The following is a 16,130-nucleotide window of genomic DNA, read 5'->3' on the forward strand; positions in this document are numbered from 1 at the left end:
GTTCTCAGCAACGGAGTCCACCTAGGGCTGAAGGAGCTTGGAGAGAACTTGGCTTCCCTTGTACCTAGACTAACGCCAAAAGATTGGGATGATGATTGTCTCAGTTAGGGTTTTATTGCTGTGAAAAGACATCATGACCAAGACAACTCTTATAAAGGAAAACATTTAATTGAGGCTGGCTTACATTTTCAGAGGTTTAGTCCATTATCATCATGATGGGTTTCAGGGCAGCATCCAAGTAGGTGCTGGAGGAGCTGAGAGATCTGCATCTTGACTGGCAGGCATCAGAAGGAGACTGTCTCACTAGGCACAACTTGAGTGTATGTATGACCTCAAAGCCCACCTCCACAGGGACTTTCTTCCAGCAACAAGCCCACATCTCCTAATAGTGCTACTCCCTACGGCCAAGCATGCAAACTCATAAATTCATGGGGGCATTCCTATTCAAACTACCACAATGGCAAAAATCTCTACCTGTACTCTAGACAGCCTTCACTAACTTCAGACTGTTTAAGAAAATGACATTTGGAACGGGTTCATATGGTACACTGCTTATGTAGTATACTGGAAACCCTGGAGACTGTGGCATGGATTTGTAATGCTAACACCTTGGACATAGAGGCAAGAAGATTAGAAGTTCAAAGTCATCCTTGGCTGCAGAGAAAGTTCAAGTCCCGTTAGTGCTACATGAGACCCTCTCTGGAAAAGGACATTAGGAACATTATATATGTAATCACAGAATGCAGAAGTGTTCCAATAATGGGTTAGGTGCAAGTGTGCATTGGGGTGAGAGGTCTTCCCCATTGAGTTTTCAGAGAACTGGCTCATCTCTAAACAGACTGACCTCAACAGACACTGTTAGAAAGGCAAGGGTCTCTCTTTGAAAGAAAAGCAAAGGCCAGTGTGACTATTAGGAAATTTAACACATTATTGTAGATTAGATGGCTGGGTCAAGTTTTTGGTCACTTTTTAGAAAGCAGGACTCTTGTATTCAGCATATTTTAACAATGCCAAAACCAATTTCAAAGCCAGATCTAAATGTGAAGCAAAAGAAGGGAGGTCAAAAGGAGAAGAAGAAGAAAAAGGAGAAGAGAAGGAGGGGAGAAGGGGAGCGAGGAATGGGAGGGGAGGGGAGGAGGAAGATGTTACAAAGGGAAGTGGTCAGGATAGCTGGTGTAAGAAAGAAGCAGGTAAAGGAGGATTAAACGATGATATGACATAATGATTGATGACATGCTGGCATTATATGGTTATATTTTCATGACCATATCAATATCAGTGTTGATAGAATCAATCTCATAATTAAAAGTAATATCTCCTTGAAAGATAAAATGCTCAAAAACAAGACCTTTTTATGGTATAGGAGTTTCTTTTGTATTTGCTGTGACCAAATACTTAACAAAGAGCAGCTTAAGGGAGAAGAGTCTCTTTCGGTTAACAGTTCAAAGGAACCCAGTCATCATGTTAAGAAAGGCATAGTAGCAGGAATGTGAAGCAATTGGTCTCATTACATCTTAAGTCAAGAGACAAAGAAAGACAAATGGTGCTCAACTTGCTTTCTCCTTTTCCTTCAGTCTCGTACTCCAGCCCGTGACATGGAGCTACCTCCACTCATGGTGAGTCTAAGCACTGCAATCAACTGAAGCCTGACATTGCCTTCACAGGCTTGCCCCGAGGTTTGTCCGCTACGTGATTCTAGAGCCTTGCAAGCTGACAATTCATATAAACTAACACACACACACACACACACACACACACACACACACACAGAGAGAGAGAGAGAGAGAGAGAGAGAGAGAGAGAGAGAGAGAGAGCAACGTAGTAAGATATTATGTGAAAATAATTGACTAGAGTCCAAAGGAATCTCCTCACTTCATGCCCGTAAGGAAGCGGTGATCCATATGGGTGGATATAGAGAAAGGCACTGAAGGACAATTAGTCCACTAACATCATTCCCCATTCTTACACCCTTTCCACGGGGACAGTCACAAGCTTAGCTAGGTTTCTTTTATCTTACTGGGAAGAGAGCAATATGGAGCCTACCTACACTGATTTCATTTTTAAAAATTCTAAAACGCTTGAATTGTCTTATTTATTTGTGTACTTGCATGCATGTGTGTTAGTGTCTGTATATGTGTGTGTATGTGTGTGTGTGTGTCTCACAGTGCTGACACGGATGTCAGAGGACAACTTATAGGAGTTGGGGGTGACAAAGTTAATAATTCATATTCTGTATATGTCTGTTATGGATGTGGTAATTAGTGTAATTAAGAGGGCTCAGGAACTCTCCTTCCATCATGTGGGTCTCAAGGGTTGAACTCAGGGCTTGAGGCTTGGCCCAAACATGTTTACCCACCAAGCTATCTTTCTGGCTCTATAGTGATTGCTTTTTTTTTTTAAAGATTTATTTATTATATATCAGTACACTGTAGCTGTCTTCAGACACACCAGAAGAGGGCATCAGATCTCATTACAGATGGTTGTGAGCCACCATGTGGTTGCTGGGATTTGAACTCAGGACCTCTGGAAGAGCAGTCAGTGCTCTTAACCGCTGAGCCATCTCCCCAGCCCTATAGTGATTGCTTTTAAAGTTAACACATTTGTTTAAAATGACCATCTCAAATATTAAGTTATGGTATGGTCTAATCTTTTGTTAAAATTTAAAGCCACAGAGGCTGTAGTTCAGTGCTAATATGCTTGAATACTTATGTAAAACCCTGGGTTCCAATCCCAGCATGTACAAAACTTAAAATAAAAAATAAAAATGGAAATTAAAACAATCAAACAAAAAACAATAAAACTATGTTAGAGGTTTTTTTTTCTTAAAAAAAAAAAAACTAAAGATCTTTTTTTTTTTTTTTTGGTTCTTTTTTCGGAGCTGGGGACCGAACCCAGGGCGTTGCGCTTCCTAGGCAAGCGCTCTACCACTGAGCTATATCCCCAACCCCAACCCTAAAGATCTTAACGACAGACACCTTTCCCAAAATTATTTGATTGTTTATGTGCTTGGCAACACATATAAATCTGCAAGGGAATTTTCACTAGAAACTTCCTAAAACTCCCATTTCTAGTGGCAATGCTGATGGCAAGTTCAAAGGCCGTGTCACCTCGGAGGTAAGCATGCAGCACGCCTATGGACATTTTGTAGTCCTCAGAAAATCCTAATGTTCCCTAAAGACAGAGCATAATCCAGAGTACTGAGAGTTGTTCAAGCACCGACTGTTCAACCATTCAACTTGACCACTGAAAAGATAGTCAGTCAAAAAGGATTCAAGATCAACCTGGATGACCTTCGAGGACTAGGAGGACTATGAGACTCAGTTGAGTTGGCATATTTCTAGAAAAGGATATATTAGTTTCTGGTTAAGCTCTATAGAGATGGTGCCTGAAATCTAATGGTTTGGCTTAAGGTTTTCTAATGCCAAACAACTATGGTTGGTGCAGCAGAAATCATGATAGGTAAGACAGGAAAGCAGCCTAGACACTTTATCCTAGACTAGAGAGCGAAAAATATGATAAATGTACACGATATTTAGTCAATTGTAAAGAACAAAATAATGTCATTTCCAGGAAAATGAGTGAAATTAGAGACTAGGATGTTAAAAAATGGATCAGACTGTGAATGTCAACTATCACATGTTCTCTCTTTACTTCATCTCACCTATGGCATGATGCTCATCTGTTAGTCCATCCCTTAGGAAGATCACAGGTATAGTCAAACCACATGTTTGCCTACAAGTGAACTTTCCCCTTTTCCTTGTCAATCAGACCCAGATAGACTAGGGTCCATGTTGTTGCCCACAGCAATATCTTTCAGATAGGGTTGACCTCAACTCAGGATGTGAATCTTGGTTCCCTTAATGCTTTATGGGTCAGGACATTTAAACCAAGCTCTAAGTACCTGCAGGATCATACTTTCTGCAAAATATGTCTCAGCTCTTCCAAAGAGATCCAAGGAAAATGGTTCTTTATTGCTACCATTGGAAAGTGCTGGATAAGGATGTGTTATCACTAGGACTGCTATAAAAATATTGCAACCACCAGGTAAACTACCCAACACACTGGGACTAGCTGAGTTGAAGGATAGAGTTCACCATCCTTGGCACTTCACTGCATCACAGTTTCCTATTGTTAAATATGATGAATTCCCTTCAGGCATGTCCAATTATTTGACATTGAAACCCAATGTTCCTATCTACAATGCTCACACTTGACAATGACACAATTAATTTACAAAAATGCTATAAACCCTCATAATGCATTAAGGGAATTTATAATTTGGTTGTGGGCCACATTCATTACTGTCTTTGGCTGCATGTGGCCTATGGGTTAGAGATGGAACACGCCTCAAAGTTACTGTGAGTTGGATCCATCACCATGTATAATAACAAAGAGCATCTTTTTTTTTCTTTATTAACTTGAGTATTTCTTATTTACATTTCGATTGTTATTCCCTTTCCCAGTTTCTGGGCCAACATCCCCCTAATCTCTCCCCTCTCCCCTTCCTTATGGGTGTTCCCCTCCCCATCCCCCCATTACTGCCCTCCCCCCAACAATCTAGTTCACTGGGGGTTCAGTCTTAGCAGGACCCAGGGCTTCCCCTTCCACTGGTGATCTTACTAGGATATTCATTGCTACCTATGAGGTCAGAGACCAGGGTCAGTTCATGTATAGTCCTTAGGTAGTGGCTTAGTCCCTGGAAGCTCTGGTTGCTTGGCATTGTTGTTCATATGGGGTCTTGAGCCCCTTCAAGCTCTTCCAGTTCTTTCTCTGATTCCTTCAACGGGGGTCCCATTCTCAGTTCAGTGGTTTGCTGCTGGCATTCGCCTCTGTATTTGCTGCATTCTGGCTGTGTCTCTCAGGAGCGATCTACATCCGGCTCCTGTCGGCCTGCACTTCTTTGCTTCACCCATCTTGTCTAATTGGGTGGCTGTATATGTATGGGGCACATGTGGGGCAGGCTCTGAATGGGTGTTCCTTCTGCCTCTGTTTTAATCTTTGTCTCTCTATTCCCTGCCAAGGGTATTCTTGTTCCCCTTTTAAAGAAGGAGTGAAGCATTCACATTTTGATCATCCATCTTGAGTTTCATTTGTTCTAGGCATCTAGGGTAATTCAAGCATTTGGGTTAATAGCCACTTATCAATGAGTGCATACCATGTGTGTTTTTCTGTGATTGGGTTACCTCACTCAGGATGATATTTTCCAGTTCCAACCATTTGCCTATGAATTTCATAAAGTCATTGTTTTTGATAGCTGAGTAATATTCCCTTGTGTAGATGTACCACATTTTCTGTATCCATTCCTCTGTTGAAGGGCATCTGGGTTCTTTCCAGCTTCTGGCTATTATAAATAAGGCTGCTATGAAGATAGTGGAGCACATGTCTTTGTTATATGTTGGGGCATCTTTTGGGTATGTGCCCAAGAGAGGTATAGCTGGATCCTCAGGCAGTTCAATGTCCAATTTTCTGAGTATCCTGCAGACTGGTTTCCAGAATGGTTGTACCAGTTTGCAATCCCACCAACAATGGAGGAGTGTTCCTCTTTTTCCACATCCTCGCCAGCATTTGCTGTCCCCTGAGTTTTTGATCTTAGCCATTCTCACTGGTGTGAGGTGAAATCTCAGGGTTGTTTTGATTTGCATTTCCCTTATGACTAAAGATGTTGAACATTTCTTTAGGTATTTCTCAGCCATTCGGCATTCCTCAGCTGTGAATTCTTTGTTTAGCTCTGAGCCCCATTTTTAATAGGGTTATTTGTCTCCCTGTGGTCTAACTTCTTGAGTTCTTTGTATATTTTGGATATAAGGCCTCTATCTGTTGTAGGATTGGTAAAGATCTTTTCCCAATCTGTTGGTTGCCGATTTGTCCTAACCACAGTGTCCTTTGCCTTACAGAAGCTTTGCAGTTTTATGAGATCGCATCTGTCGATTCTTGATCTTAGAGCATAAGCCATTGGTGTTAACAAAGAACATCTTATCCAACATCACAGTCTTTAACTAATTACATGAGGAAAGCACTCTCTAATCCATGAGGCAGAAAATGATACAAAGGATGGACAATGAGATCTCCTAGACTCTTTGTTTTCCTCTAGTCCTGGTCTAATAGCAGTCCCATACCCTAACTTTCACTTAAGTTTCCCTTACAGACTGATCCTGCGCAGGGGACTCCATGATAGTTTCTAAAATAACATGCTTCCCACTTCTCTGGCCTTTTCTGGATCTTAGGGTATGGCAGGCACAGTGGACAGTGAGTGCTTTGGTTCAATTTAGCAATGTGAAAGATTGACAAGAAATTTAGTAGTCTAAGGCAATTTACCTCATTCTGCTCCTGCAAGTATTTCTCTGCAGATACCCCAATGACTACGCAATAGGACTGCAGAGCTCCAAAGCCCTTTGACTGGACCAGTGATTTTCTAAGTGTCATCTCAATGGGAGTTTGATAAATATACAACTGATGGGGCTCCATTCCTGTCCTGCAGAATCAGAAAATCTGGAGCTGGGTTCATCAAGCTCTCAGGAGTCCAAGTATGCCCAAGTTGAGGGAGGGTTGCCCTAGACGTCAGATGCTGCCATAATTGGTAACTGAGGTAGGGTTCTCTAAGGCCCTAGTTGGATTATTTTGTGCTGGAAGGGTCTTATTTCCCCTTGTAATTACTTTCACTGCTATGATCATTTAATCTCTCTTCCTAGGGATGAGAACCACCACAATGGATGCCAAGTCTATTTTCCTTCATTCACACATCCCCGGTGTCTAGCACAATGCTTGACACATAGCGTCCTATCAGTATTTGTGCAATGGGTAAAGCCCGGCCCCCATAGGCCACATAAATTTGTAGGTCTCTCTTCTAATTAGCTTCAGCTAACAACTTGACACAGCCTAGTTTTAGCTGAGGGAGTCTTAGCTGAAGGCTTGTGTCTATCAGATTAACCCATGGTCATATCTGCGGGGGCCTTTTCATGATTGCTGGTTGATATAGGCAGTCCCAGCTCATTGTTGGAAGTGTTGGAAGTGTTACCTCTGGGTTATATCAGAAACTGGTTGAGCATGAACAAGGGAAGCAAGCCAGTAAGCAGTGTTACTCCACGGTCTTTGCTTCAGTTCTTGCTTCCAAGACCCTGCCTTGAGTTCTTGGTTGACTTCCCTCAAAGACTGACTGTGACCTGAGATTGGAGATAAACCCATTTCTTCTGCAAGTTCCTTTTTGATCACGGTGTTTGTCATAGCAGCAAAAAGTAAAATAAAAAAGTGTTACATTTGCCCCCATAATATATCCAGAAAACTTCCTAAGACACTCATCTAGTGCCGCTACCCATGTTGACCTCGGTGTCCTGGTGTTCATCTGTCATGCCAACACTTTGGAGTCTGACCTTGTATCACTCTGAACAAAACTAGGGAAACTACATGGGCAGACCCTGTCTCTGCCTTCCCACCAAATGTCTTCAATTATACAATACAATATATTTTCCCTGAAGGAGAGTACAACTGATAAATTGACTTACAGATTTCCCTACCTTGAACTCAGTGATGAAGATCACTTCAAATTATTCCAGATATGATTGTCATCAGACTATTCCTGATGTGAGTGCCATCAGACTATTTCAGATATGAGTGCCATCAGACTATTTCAGATATGAGTGCCATCAGACTATTTCAGATATGAGTGCCATTAGACTATTGCTATGCAAAGAAACAGTGGGTTGACGTTCCCTGAAAGTTTTCTTTTATTGATTTCCCCCAAAGGCTTGATTGTAAAAACCACTGAGGACTCAAGAGTCAGCCTGAGAGGAAAGATGACAACCATCTAATGAGTCCCTGTCTTTCGTTAACCCCAGCCTATATCTTCTCAACTACCGCTCTTCTAAACACAACTTTCGATTCTTTTGGAGACAGTAGCTAGGAATTTGACACTGGGCAACATTTCTACAGAGCTTCTCTTTGATCCATATCAACCCTGGAACCAGAGGGGCTGGTGTCCCTTTGCTATGTGACCAAGAGAGAAAGACTATAATCTATAAAGTGTGGATGGTACTTTCCCAGAAACTCAGAACCTGGCAGGAATATGGTGGGAAGAGTGGGACAGAGGGTAGGCAGCTGAGGATCACCTGAGTGTGCTGCTTGCCACCTATGGAAAAGACCTAGTATTTGTATTTTTCCCATGGTTGTGTGCACACAATTAGTACAGACTTAAACTCTCCCTTCAAGTCCCTCTTTTCTCCCCCTCCCTCCTCCTCTTCCCCTCCCCTCCTCTTTTCTCTCCTACCCTCATTTTTTCTCCCTTACTTTTTTAAAAAAGCAGTGGAAAGTAGGCTAATCTGGGTTCACTATATTATTGAGAATGAATTTGAACTTCTGATTCTCTTGTTCTCCCACTCCCCTGTGTGCTTGGCTTATAGACACCACTACATTTAGTAAATGCTGTACTCAGGATTGAGCCAAGGGTTTAGTGCCAGGATACAAAAGGTTTTTCACCCTTGTCTAGACTGCTGATTTCCTAGTAAAACTCGACAGGCAGTAAAGTTTTCATGTGAAGGTAATCTTCCTGTTGTCATTGGATTTGGGCAGAAGACACAGGCTTTGCAGCCAGACTAAGTCCGTGCTAACTATGAACAGTGTGTATAGACCAAAAAGATGGATCAAGATGACTGATGGGGTTATGGTCTCAGAGTCCCCATAGCAGAGGTTCCTGCTGGCCATGTTCCAACATGTGCTCATTGCAGAAGGTAGAGTTCAGTGACAAGATCTCATAAATGGTGCCTCCTCCAAGCACCTAGTGGGCAAGAGACTGCACAACAGTCACTGACCTAGGGAAAGTTCTATGACAGAGTAGCTCCCTGTACCCTAGCCCATGACCTTAGAACAGTGTTCCCCTTTCCAGATCCCCAAAGATCTATTCCCAGTCTATCCTCACAACCACTCTGCACTGGAAAGGACCACATTGACCCTCATTTAAGAGAAAAACAAAGAAGTAAAGCACTCAAGAGGTAGAGGCAAGAGGATCAGATGTTCAATGTCAACTTCAGCTACATAGAATATATATGAGATCTTTGTCACCAAAAATGTAAGTAAATAAAATAGGAAGTCAGACTTCCCTTTGTGTTGAATCAAATCAAGACTGTCTAGGGGAGGCTAAAACACAGAGGTTGAAAGGAGGCCAAACTGCCTTAGACTGGAAAGTACTTTTCTCCACATAATGTTCATCCATGGAACAACTGCAAAAGATCCACGTCACAGACTCCCACTATCACGTCGTGCTCTGCTCAAGAACTTACCTCTAAACCTATCCATTGGAATTCTAGATGTCCTTGCATGGCCTTTTGAGGGCATCATTCTGACCATCTTTCCCCAGTCCTGTACTAGGAAGCCCAACCTCTTCTGCTATTTGCTTATTGTGCTTCTGGATAGGGAACTTGTTTGTATATGATGGGCAAAAGCTTTCCTACATATCCAATGCTGTTTTCTTCTTTTTTATTATTATTTTATATCTTCCAGTATTTTGCCTGCATGCATATCTGTGTACCATGTACATGCCTTATGACTTCAGACGCCAGAAGAGGGCTTTGAATCTCCAGGAACTGGAGTTTCAGATGATTGTAACCTGCCGTGTGGAGGATAAGAATTGAACCCAGGTCCTTTGGAAGAGTAGCCAGTGTAGCCTTACCTTCTGAACCGTCTCTCCATTCTCTCCGCTTTGTTTTTTAAAAGCACAATTCTTTTCTGCCTTCCTTGCTACCAGCACAACAGCCCACTCACCCTTTATGGTCCAGAGACAACGTTCAGCCCCACCTTCCTGCCTTTCCTCCTGCAACGGACTGCACAGCAGCCAGTGCTGTGTTCCACGGTGGGGGCAACTGGCAACACTCACACAACAGGAAAAACCCATCATGAGTCCTTCCCACAGGAGCTCTGAGGTTAATTCCCTCTTCTGCTTGTTTATTGAAATCCTACCCTCCCACGGAGACCAGCATTATCTGTTCCCCCTCCATAGGGGTGCACAGCTGTCCAGAGCCCTACAGGCCAGCTGAGAATGTATGTTCTCATTGCCATGTTTCCTGACCAGCTTTGCCTCTCCAGTGGGACTATGGGGCCTCCTTGGGGCACAGACTTCACTTTACATTTTTTTCTCTTGCCCTCCCACATGGAGACCAGGAAAGAATATGTCATAAATTATAGTCTTTGCCTCAAGTTCAATGTGGTTTTCAAGGCCCACACACCCAGAGAGAGATTGCTGCTATCCAATGACTGGCCATCCTGTGGGCACTTCCTCTCTCTAGTCTGTTTCTCAGTATGACAGGGATTTCTTTTCTTTTCTTTTTTTTTCTTTCTTTCTTTCTTTCTTTTTTTTTTTTTTGCATGGATGTAGTTTTAAGACCCCCATAAAAGGAACTGGGAAACACTATGTAATGTGGGGCATATATGAGTCTACAACCCATGAGGCCTGATTTGCATATAGACTGATAACCTAACGAGCAGAGTAAAATAATAGAGAATACTTATCTCTGACAAGTACCTCAAATATCATCTCCTGCCATTTTACTGGGAATTTCCTTTAACCTAAGGATTGTGTTTCCTATAGGCTAGCCCCCATCAGGTAGCAGTGTCTTGAGCTCAGTGAATATGGCTGAATTTCTTTTTGCAAAAGCTTCCAGTTCTACAAGCCTAGGTTACGTTGATAAACCATGTCTCGCTTGTTCTTCACTTGGTGGTCGAGCCCGAATCCTTGCTGTTTGCACTGTGTTTATGTCTCTGTACCCTATAGGCGAGCGGAAGGTAGAGTCAAGAGTACACCTAGATCAGGTCCATTCTGCTCACTGTCAAATGGGCATGCTGGAACACTTATTCATAACACAAGCTTTGGAGTCCTTTCCTGGATAGTAAATGACAAGTCAAAAATACCTTCTCAGTTGGATGTGGTGGTACATACTTGCCACCCAGCACAGGAGGATCAGCTGCACCAAAGTTTGCCTTGGCTGCCTGGCAACTTCATGACTAGCCTGGACTGGCGATATGCTTTAAACAGAAAAATTTCTAAAACATGGATTCTCTCTTCGATTTTTTCCTTTCTTTAGTGTGCTCAAAATCCAATGGGAGAAACCTCTTTTTAACAACAGCATACTTATGGACTGGCTCAGGGTACCTGTTGGGAAAATATGACCTGAGTCTGAGTTCAAATTCTCAACACCTATGTTAAAAACTGGGCAAAGAGGTCCATTCCAGTAACCCAGCAAGGGTTTGGTGGGGCAGAGTTATCCTAGGGGCAGAAACATGGAGCTCCAACTTCAGTGACAGACCTTATCCCAAAGTACAAGGGGAAAAGCAGTCAAAGATATGTTCCAGGTAAACTTCTGGTTTTCTGCATGCATATCTCTCTCTCTCTCTCTCTCTCTCTCTCTCTCTCTCTCTCTCTCTCTCTCTCTCTCTCTCTCTCTCTCTCTCTCTCTCCAACAGTGCCTGTTGGTTTCTATTCCTTTCCCAATCTCTGACTCCGGTGGTAACTTTAAAGAAGCTGGAATGTTAAGAAGCCCAGATTATGCCCATTGGACCATACTTAACTTAAGGTGATTTTACCTGTGCCAAGAGTGAGTCCCAGCTGATAAAGTAGGTATGGATTTTCCCTACAGAAATTGTGGTAGTTTTTTCTCATCAGTTTGTGTCATTGTTCAGCTAGTTGAACCTTCCCAGAACTGCAGATGCCAGGGTACCTCCCAGGACCCTTTAACATGGTCATTGGAGGCTGTTCTGGAGGATCATTTAAGATTGGTTCTTTAAGAGCAGGCTTACTAATGTCACATAGGCACCATGCAAGATCGCTGGATCTCTTTCGGGATTAAAGTCCATGGAGCAAACAAACACTGTGTGAGGCTTGAAATTTGTTTCCAGGTGGCCTTGGACTTCCTTTACTCAGGTCAGTCAAGTTACCCAGTACCACCCATAGCCTTTCCCCTGACCCTCCCTCAAAGCCCTAGGATACCTTAACAGGTGGCCAACTTGACAAGCTTCATTTTTTCCTACTGATTCAGATATCATGGAATAAGGTAAGAGATCACAGAAGGATCAGCAGAATTTGAAAAGAACAAGCTCTGATGGGAGACCCGGCTTTGTTTCCAGTCTGCTTCTTGACATTATTTGCATGTCACCTTTACACAAATTTCCTAGCTTCTTCTAGACCTTTTACTTTTCTGCATGGTTGTAATCTTCAGGACTGTGTTTGGTAATCAATGTGGCCTGGTCCTAATGCCAATCACATTGTTCTTCCCACTTGTGGTGATTTGAATAAGAATGGTTCTCATAGGCTCATAGATTTGCATGTGTGGTTACCAGGAAGTGGCACTATTTGAAAAGATCAGGAGGTATGACCTTGTTGGATCGGGTGTAGACTTGCTGGAGGAAGTGTGTCACTAGGGATGAGCTTTGAAGTCTCAGAAGCCCATGCCAGGTCCAATTCTTTCTCACAGCTGTTTGTGGATCACGACGTAGAACTCTCAGCTACTTTTCCAGCACCATGTCTGCCTGAGTATTGCTATTCTCCCACCATGACAAAAATGGACTAAACCTCTAAAACTGTAAGCCAGTCCCAATGAAAACTCTTTCTTTTATAAGAGTTACCGTGGTCATGGTATCTTTCCCCACCATTAAAATACTAAGATACCACCTTATTTCTGGCAGAACATTACAGGTAACTAAATAGCAAAAAGTTTTTTTCTCATCACATTAAAATGTGTCTAAATGACTGTTAATTGCTGCTGCCAATGTTGGTGGCAAATGATCAGACAGAAAGAAGAGTTTAAGAAATCATTCCATTTGGAAGGAGAGTTTAGAGCAGGGCCACGAAAGGCCTTTAAAGACACATTTCATCGAAACAGAGTTGAGATCTACATACATGTTTAGAAAAGCCTACCAATGACTGGTATTGTGGCCAATCCCATACCCAAATGCACTGTACAGTGAATGCCCATGAAGACAGGCTAATGGTCCACTTTTGGTTATATGTGGTGAGTTTAAAAAAAACAATCCCAGGCAGTGGTAAATCTAAGAAATGCTATTTAGGCTCTGGAATGCATTTTATATGTAATTTTTTCTTGGCAGGAGACTTACCTTTCTAATTATGTTCCCTTTAGGCTATTATTAAAATCAGTCTGCATTTCCTAAGCATATGCCACTGACAGCAAGAGGAAGGCAGTCCACAGGCGACAGAGTAAGTAAGGTCTACCTGGGGTTAAGTGCTAGAAAATACATGATCAATCAATCATAGAGTGTATGTGTGGGACTACGTGCACACACAAATGTTCTAGCGTCTTCATACAAGAAACAAGAATAAGAACAATAGGACAAAGTTCTTGCAAAAGGCTTTTCCAGAGATCTGAGTACAAGATCGATCATGTAATCTTTCTGGAGTCACCATGTACATGGCCCCTCTGAGGTTGTCCACTATCAGCCTTTATCTGCTGGGGTTGATGCAGGAGATTGATGGGATTGATGATTATTCTTTCTACTGCTCTTCTGCATTTTTCCTAATCTTCTGTTAATTTGTTAAGAAATTCAAAATATAGGGCCAGGTGTATCGTTTAGTTGCACAACACTTTCTTATCATGTGCAAAATCCTGGACTCCCTCCACATCACTAGAACAAGGGGATACAGAGGAGGGTGGATGAGGAAGACAAGTGGTCTCAGCTATTTGGGAGGCTGAAGCGGGAGGATCACTTGACCCAAGGAGCCAAGGGCATCCTGAGCAAAAACAGCAAGATGCCATCTTAAGAAAAAGAAATGTCAAAAGTACACTACACTGTATATTTTAATTCCACACATGGACATTTGTGCTGAAAAATAAGTTTCTGTAGGCTTTACTAATAAATGCTGAACTCAGAGGTCTCTTCAAACACTGGCCATAAACATTCAATTTTACACAAAATCTGATTTTGTGTATAATAATAATTCCCTATCCATAGAAAAGGTAACTTCATGCAATCACCAGAATCCATTTACATATTTTCCTAACACTCTTAACTCATCTTGTGTGGTGCCTGATAATGCTGAAAGCATCAGGAGCTTGAGAGAGCATCAGAGAAAGAGTACTTTGTACAAAGAAGTACAAGTATGTTTCAGGTCAAAAGAGGTCCTTTGACCCATTCCTAAACATCGCTAGTAGTACTGTATTCTTCCCAATAGCCTTCGTGAGCATTGTCTCAAATAGTAATAATAAGACTGAATCTTAAAACAAATGCGGTACACTTGAGTTGTACCCCCATAATTAGAAATAGTCCATCTTTCTATTCAATATTGACTTCTTGAAAAGCTGCACTGAGATGATTGTGGGCCATGTGCACTAAATATCAAAGTATGGCACCAGTGAAAAGGCATGCCCTCGGGGTAGGTGTCCTCAGATCCATTATCATTAGTCTTCCACTATCAATATATTTTAGCTAACTTAACTGGAGAATAAAATGTGACATTCTGATGTTCTTGTCCCAACATATGCACCATCCTTCAGTCTATTGGGTGCTGGAGATGGAATCTAGGGTTGTCTCAAATATGCTAGCCAAGCATTCTACCAACTAGATACTTCTTCAGCTCTTTTCAACTAGTATTTCAAATATACAGAAGGTTTAGTTAGGAGTTAAAAAGTATAGGAAATTAACAAGGTTATTGTAGAATATAGTTACAGTAATATAGTTCCCAGTAAGTTCTGGATCGGACATCTGAGTGTTTTTCTGTTGTTTCCAGATATAATTTTATATTTGCCAATGAAATCTGTCTATCTGTGTGTCTCAGAGAAAGCCATTCCTCTAGAACAGTGGTTTTCAACTTCCTAATACTGTGACCCTTTAATGCAGCTCCTCATGTTATGGTGACCCTCAGCTATAAAATAATTTTTGTTGCCTCTTTATAACTGTAACTTTGCTACTGTTATGAATTATAATGTAAATATCTGATATGGAGGATATCTGATATGCAACCCCGTGAAAGGGTCATTTGATGCCCAAAGTGACTGTGACCCACGGGTTGAGAACAGCTGCCCTACTAGATACTGTCATTAAGTTACTAAACTCTTTCACTATGTAAATAAACATATTCTTTCAACACAAAACGGGAAGTCCAACTACATATGGCACCATCTACTTATTTTATTGTTGGATCTATTATCACAAGTGACAGTTTATATTTCATGTAACTCATATTTAAAAACTCGTTTAAGATTTTTAAGTAGTCTAATTCAGGCTTAAAGGTGCAAATCAGTTCTTCGCACTTCTTTGATTTTACGGAAATAGGAGGTGCTCACTCTTTTACAAATATACAAGTAGAATTATGGAACTTTTTTCTTTTTGCCTTGTATTTCCCTTTTCTGGCAAGCTCTTCTGTAATGTTTGTCTTAGAGTCGAGTATGCGAAGTGTTTGAAAGAAAAGTACTTTATAAATAACTTGGTAAAGCTCAGATCCTTCACACGCTGCTAACTTCGGGGAAGTCAGTCCTGTTCATAAGGCTTTTATTCTGCCTCCCCGCTCTAAACTCGAAAGGTTTTCAAATATTCAACTTGCCTTTATTCTCTTTTGTGGGGAGGGGTGGTGGGGGTGGGGAGGGAAAGCCTGCCAGCTGGCGAGAAGCCAAAAGTTGTCCGGTCAGACCTGAATGGAAAAAATCTATGATTTGTTTATTTCATAGTTCAAGTTCAAAAGCAAAAGACAATTTAAATAATAAAAGGGCCACAGAGGAAAAAATGTAAAGAAAGAAAACAAATCAGTGAGCGTCCAGAGAAACCTTCAAGAATATTTAATTCGGAAAATGTTATTAGGTTGGAGGACTTGACTGAAAGAAAACAGCTGGGCAGAGTTCAAGGTTTTAAATTAAAAACAATCTAACAAGGTCTACAGGGACAACTCTTTGAGCCATATTTTGGAGACCAGATTCATTTCTACCAAGTAAAAGTAATAGCAGTCTAAGCTAAAAAGGAAATTCCTCACAACTGAGGTACTTCTAACTATCAGCACATTTTTCCAAGTTCTCACAAGGCAGCCCAGCTATTTACAATCTCGTTTTCCTCTTATATAAATGGAGTTATATTTTCTGTGATTTGCTTTAAGAAAAAAAAACACTTATACACAACCAGCCGGAATATGCCTAGTTTATTAACATCGT

General features: G+C 41.6%; 1 long non-coding RNA gene across 2 annotated transcripts in view; it reads left to right on the forward strand.

Moving 5' to 3' along the window:
• Positions 1-16,130, forward strand: part of LOC102550607 (uncharacterized) — a 180,790-nt gene that overhangs the window by 80,481 nt on the left and 84,179 nt on the right. For both annotated transcript variants that reach the window (XR_597796.4, XR_005498529.2), the window contains exons 3-4: positions 1,575-1,616; positions 13,116-13,192. This is a non-coding gene — a long non-coding RNA (uncharacterized LOC102550607). The remainder of the gene's footprint in view (positions 1-1,574; positions 1,617-13,115; positions 13,193-16,130) is intronic.

This window comes from Rattus norvegicus, chromosome X (genome assembly GCF_036323735.1).
Source record: "Rattus norvegicus strain BN/NHsdMcwi chromosome X, GRCr8, whole genome shotgun sequence".
In the NCBI taxonomy this organism is placed as follows: domain Eukaryota; kingdom Metazoa; phylum Chordata; class Mammalia; order Rodentia; family Muridae; genus Rattus; species Rattus norvegicus.